Source organism: Phyllostomus hastatus, unplaced genomic scaffold (genome assembly GCF_019186645.2).
Source record: "Phyllostomus hastatus isolate PE091 unplaced genomic scaffold, TTU_PhHast_1.1 phas_scaffold_78, whole genome shotgun sequence".
NCBI lineage: Eukaryota > Metazoa > Chordata > Mammalia > Chiroptera > Phyllostomidae > Phyllostomus > Phyllostomus hastatus.
The window spans coordinates 88,647,348-88,654,050 of NW_025334041.1; positions in this window are offsets into that span (position 1 = coordinate 88,647,348).

Here is a 6,703-nt window from a genome sequence, read left to right on the forward strand (position 1 = left end):
GAGAAGAGCAGAAAAGGCACTGGTTTTAATGCAGTTGCTGTCTTGGGTCCACTGGGGTCATGGCAAAGACATGCTTGCTTCAATTCCTGCTTACACACAGAACACATTTTTCTATATGTAGAGGGACCATATCACTTAATACCCAAACTAGAACACTGCTAGTAGTGAAAAAAAATGCTATTAACAATTTCAGCAGAAACCTGGTTGTATACCGGGGACATTTGGTTAATGGTATGATAGAGAATGTTGAAGAATGAATTAACATCATCCAAATTTATATTAATGAGCTCTCAAAGGCCCTGGATCTCCAGACTTAAGAACTAGGTGAAACAGCAAAACACTGGCTTTGGAGAAACATGTGTGGTTCATTCCTTGCTATTTCTGTGATCTTGGACAAATTTCCTAATCTCTCTGTCTCATTTTTCTGGTCATAAGGGGAAATAATAATCCTTACTATCCATGGTTGTTTTGAGGATTAAAGAGATAATATATGTATAGCATGCAGCGTGGTGTCTGGCACAGAACAAGTACTCAGTAAATAATTATATTTTTAGTTATTGTCCCTACTTACCCAGTATAAGAATAATGATATATCGAGCCCTGGCTGGCATAGCTCAGTGGATTGAGCACGGGCTGCGAACCAAAGTGTCGCAGGTTCAATTCCCAGTCAGGGTACATGCCTGGGTTGCAGGCCATGACCCCCAGCAACCGCACATTGATGTTTCTCTCTCTCTCTCTCTCTTTCTCCATCCCTTCCCTCTCTAAAAATAAATAAATAAAATCTTGGGAAAAAAAAGTCAATTGTATATTAAAAAACTGCCATTTTTAAAAAAAATTAAAAAAAATAATGATATATCCACAATCAAGGTAGAAAGGAGCTTTTTTGACTTCCTGTTTTGTTCTTTCTTTGGGCTTCCAAGACAGTTTTCTTTAAGGTTTTTTTTTTGTTTTGTTTTGTTGGGTTTTTTTAGTCCAAAATATAGAACTCTATAGATCTTTCATTCAGCAAGCATTTTTTGGAGTGAATTTTGTAAGCAAGGCACTAGATGCACCATGGGCTACCATCACTGGCAAATAAATACATACATAAATAAAAGTGGCACAGTCTCTGCTTTCATGAACTTTACATTCAGAGAATAAAACATATTTACCCCCAAATTGCACAAAAGTGTTATAAAAGTCAGGGTTTGGCCAGAGAAGTAGAATCAGTAAAAGATACATATTAACAAACTTATTACGAGAGTTGGGTTAGTCAGTGGTGTTGGTTAGCTGGGCAGTCTGAAATCTGTGGGGCAGGCTAGCAGAAGGGGCAGGCTGGAATCTCTCAGGCATGGGCTGAAGTGGGTGTCCACACATTTCTTCTTCAGAGAAACCTCAGCTTGGCTTTTAAAGTATTTTAATTGAGTGAATCAGGTCCAACCCAGATAACATAAGATAATCTCTCTTAAATTCAACTGGTTATGGATTTAAATCATATGCACAAAATGCCTTCATAGCAACACCTAGGGTAGTATTTGAATGAATAATGAAGATTTTAATCAAGTGGACACATCAAAAAGACCATTGAAATGTAAAATTACAATCACAAAGTGTTATGAAGAAGAGGTACATGACATTATGAGATTGAATAAGAGGGGAAAGTTGACTTGAACATGGAGGCCAGGCAGACCTTGGTCCCCCCATTGTCTATTCATTCATTGGCCCAGTACTTTGTAAATATTTGGGAGTTATGGGCACAGTTGATTTCACAGGCTGGCTAAGACTCCATGGTTTCACACACTGACTATTGTCTTAAAGGGAATAATTTAATTCATTTATATGGATCCAAGTTATCTTCCAAGTGAGCCAGGCCAAAATAAATCTCCCTTTTAAATGGTCCTGAGAATATCTTTGTATTAATGTAAGTGTAGTCAGACATGAAGTCTATTATCAACAACAAAAAATTTGTCCGGCCTTCAAAAAAAGTGTTTTAAGATTCTGAAATCTATGAATGTTAGTGTCATTAAGAACTTAGTATTATACCTTCAGTTTTTGACAAAACCTCTTGAAAAGATAATAAATTTATCCCTGGCATTGATAAAATAACATTCACCGCAGAAGACAATCTTTATATAGGATGTAGACAGCCCTTGGTGCCAGTATAGTCTAGTGGGGAACATAATGAGCCTCAGTACTGTGTGTACAGCTTCCATCCTCACAGTAGAAGCAAAAATAAATGTGTGGTAATCATTGCAGGCACTCTGTCTGCACTTTCGGTACCAGATGTTTCATCCCATTGAAGTTTTGCTCAGCAAATAAACTTTTTTTTTTCTCACTATTTCAAAGGTGCTGGTAGCCTTTAGAGTTTTCAGAAAGTGTTCATAAACTGGGAAACTTTCTTGGGCGACATCACTGTGGATATACTGAATCAAAACCAGGAGCTGGCTGCAGAAGGATGCGAGGATCGAATTGCATCCTGACTATAAAGTGAGTAGCTGTCAATTCATCCACATCCTGCTTCAAAACATTAAGTCAGCAGTTCTGGAGTGGATAAAATCATTTGTCAAAGGCACTGCTTCGCTTATTTCCTCTGGTCCATCACACAACCAGCCTCTCATTTCCAGAGCACGTGGCTCTTCCAAGGTCTTCCTGGCTGTGAGAGTTGAATGGATTTGAGATAAGCATATTTAGAGGATGCTTTTGACAAAGGTTGTGTATTAGAACTAATCCAAGTTTTGTTAAAGTTCTAGTTTTGCACACTGAACCTGTTTTAGACAAAGATCTGTACTGATGTTGGAACTGGAAAAGCCCGTGTTCATGCTGCCGGTCACCTACCAGACCCAATTAAGCAGAGACAGGACTTGAATCTTTATGGATGCTTTATTCAGATGGCTGGTGACCTGAGAAGACTACAGATTTGTACCCTAACAGACCGTCTTAAATTCCATTTTAAACCATCCCTTTTTATAAAGAGAAGAAAAGTGTAGGTAAGGGCATTACAATTCAAGGGAAAAGTTAGTCAGATGAAAGATGCAGTGTTCTTTCATCTGTGCCTTGGGATGGTGGTCTGTATCTGTGTCCTGGGCAGTGGGTGTCTCACCCTGGAGCACAATGGCTCAGATAACGTTGTGATTACTTGCAATCCTCCTGAGGCACGAAGATGGAACTGCTTATGGACTTCTGGAGTCAGGGTGGGTCATACCTTCAGTACCTGAAACAATAGCTTTTTACATGCCTTGATTACTAAGTTTATTAGCTATTACCTGAAATTAACATTTTTCCAACATTTGAGTCCCTGAACAATGTGTTGCTAACTTTTGCATCAGCCTCATAATCCTCATGTTTCTGTAAAAGGAATGTGATGTGTCTCCTTGGTGCCATTTCCTTTGGTCTTGAAACCACACTGAGGTCAGGATCAGCTATTTGTCTTATTCAAAAGAATGCAATTCTAATTTTTAAATCATTGACAAAAAAAAAGAAAAATGACTCCATTTCTGGAACTTTTTCTTCTCTCTTCTCACTCTAGTTCCCTAGCAGTTAGACTATTTATTTCAAATTCCATTGTCTACTTTCCAAAACTACAACAAAACTCCACCCAGTGAAACAACCCTTTTAGAGAAGCATACGGCAGAGCAGGCATGTTGAGGATGGTGTGCTGAAAGAGCACTGTCTTTAGCTCAGAAATAAGAGAATAAACAACAAAGAGAAAGCCTTGGGATTCATGACATAGATAATCTAAATCAGTAGTATATAGGTGAAGGGAATTCCTAGGATATTATCCTAGGAAGTGATGACCTAAGATATTAGTGGTGCAATTAATTTCTACTCGATAAAAGCAGAACAAAAGCTCTCAGGAGGGAAGACTTCAAAAATAAAACATTGGAAGAGAGGAAAAAACATTTCCATTGGTGGAAAATTATCCTGACTATTGGTATGTATGTAGACATTTAGCAATAAATATAAGCAAAAACTAAATAAATGAAAACAGATCTAAGATGCCCGGAGGCCAAAATGAGACTTTGCAGTTATGGCAAAGTGAAAAGCCTGGCAAATCCTTTTCCCTCCAAAATAAGTATAAAACTTAACTTACTCAAAAAAAAAAATAGGGCTCTGGAAATCAAACAAAGGCAAAAACAAACTGAGAAGCATTTATTACTAAAAAACTTTTCCTAAACTTCAGGTAAGAACCCTGAAAATGGGGCATTCTTGCCTGGGGCTGTTCCCATCAGGTCTTGCAGCTCAGTAAACTTGGTCTTTATAACAGGGTGGGGCTAGCCTCTAAGCCGTCAGCTTTGCTGCTGAAGGGCTGACTTGGAGGCCAAATACCCTCCCCCCTCACCCGTACCCAACACTATTGTCAGTAATAGTAGCAATTTTAGGAAGAAAATATTGAAAGCTCTGCAATGCAAGCCTGAGGTTGTAATCCTGGTTGGCATGAGTGGCAGAATTGTGAACTAACCAGAACATTAGCAGGTAGATTCCAAAAAAATTAAACATAAAAGAACTAGCTAATGCCCTCCCACATGACTGGCTGCTGGGGGACCACATGTATATACAGATGTCAACTAAAGCTAATTTGGTTCAGTCCACACAGAGGAGACCTGGAAAAGTATGGCAGAGTATAAAGCAGGGTCAAAGAGTCAAATCTGGATGCGCTCCCAACCAACAAATTGATCTGTGAGGAGAATATATGCCTTTCTAACTTCAGGTGTTTGAGTAGAACATCTGGCCAATCCTGGGCTGACCACTAAGCCCATGGCTATGTTGACCCTGCATCTAGTGTGACCAAAAAATAAAAAAGAGAGAGAGAGAGAGAGAAGACACAAATTACAAATCAAAGAATAAAGATGGAGTCATTACTACCAACTCTAATATTATTGGCAATATTCTGTCAAAAAATTAGAAAACTTAGATGAAACAGACAATTTCCTAAAAAGGCACAAACTACTGAAACGGACTCAATAAGAAAGAGAAGATCTTAACAGACAAAAAAGTAAAGGAATTAGATTAGTAATAAAAAATCCACAAGGAGCCCTGGCTGATGTGGCTCAGTGGATTGAGTGCCAGAGTGCAAATCAAAGGGTCCCTGGTTCAATACCCAGTCAGGGCACATGCCTGGGTTGTTGGCCAGGCCCCCAGTAGCGGGTGTGTGACAGGCAACCACACATTGATGTTTCTTTTCCTCTGTTTCTCCTTCCCTTCCCCTCTCTCTAAAAATAAATGAAATCTTAAAAAAAAAAATCCACAAAGAAAAGCCCAAGCCCTGACATCTTTGCTAGTGAATTCTGTCAAACATTTAAGCAAGAAATACTAGGAATCTTTTACAAATTTTGCAAGAAAAGAGAGGAAGAGAAGATACTTCCCAATGTTATGAGGCTGGTATTATCCTGACACTAAAGCCAATAAAGTTATCCAAGAAAAGAAAACTACAAAAACAAAACAAAATAGGAAAGAACCCATAAATAGAATAAGCTGATGGTTGCCAAAGATGAGTGGAAAAAAAAAAACAGCAAAAAGAAAAAAATTACAGATCAATATCTCCCTTTAATATATATGCAAAATCCCTCAAGATAATTAGCAAATTAAATCCAGCAACATATAAAGAGATATACCATGGTCAAGTAGGATTTATCACAAAAATAAAAGATTATTTTAATGTCTCAAAATAAATCAATATAGTATAACATATTAATAGAAAAAGGACAAAAACTACATGATCATCTCAAGAACCAGAAAACTAAAACATTATAAAAAATTCAACACCCATGAATGATAAAACAAATTGGGAATAACAGGGATCTTTATCAATGTAAGGCACCTACAGAACTCTACAGTTGACATTACACTTAATTGTGAAAGACTTAGTCCTTTGTCCCTAAGGTTCAGAATAAGGTAAAGATGTCTACTTTCACCCATTCTATTCATCATTGTACTGGAGACTGTAAGATAAGACAAAGAAATTAAGAGCACATGGATTGAAAAGGAAGAAGTAAAAAAGCTTTTTTTTAATGATAACATGACCCTAAGTATAGCAACTCCTAAGAAATATTTTAAAATACTGGAACTAAAAAATGAGTTCAAGGTCCCAAGATACAAAATAAATATACAAAAATGAATCATTTTTCTATATTCTAGCAATGAACAATTGGAAAATGAAAATTCCATTCCTGAGAGCATCAAAAAGAATAAAATACTGAGAATAAATATGACAAAAGAAATACAAGTTTTATTCACAGAATATCAAACACTGCTGAGAAAAATCAAGATTGAAATTAATGGGCCCTGGCTGGTGTGGCTCAGTGGATTGAGTGCCAGCCTGCAAATCAAAGAGTCACTGGTTTGATTCCCAGTCAGGGTACATGCCTGGGTTGTGGACAAGGTCCCCAGTAGGGGGCATGTGAGAGGCAACCACACATTGATGTTTCTCTCCCACTCATTCTCCCTCCCTTCCCCTCTCTAATAAAAAAATAAAAGAAATAAATAGGGAAAAATTTTATGTTCTAGACTGAAAGATTTAATATTTTTAAGATGGTACTTCTCTACAGATTCAGTGTAATCGCTATTGAAATCCCAGGAGGCTTTATTATTTTTTGTGGGGTTTTTTTTGTAGAAGTTTACAAGCTGCTCTTAAAATTATGCAGAAACCAGTGCAATTTGAAAAAAAGAACAAATTTAGAGGACTTGAAATATCCCATTATAAAAGTTACTGTAGAGAGTGGAGTAT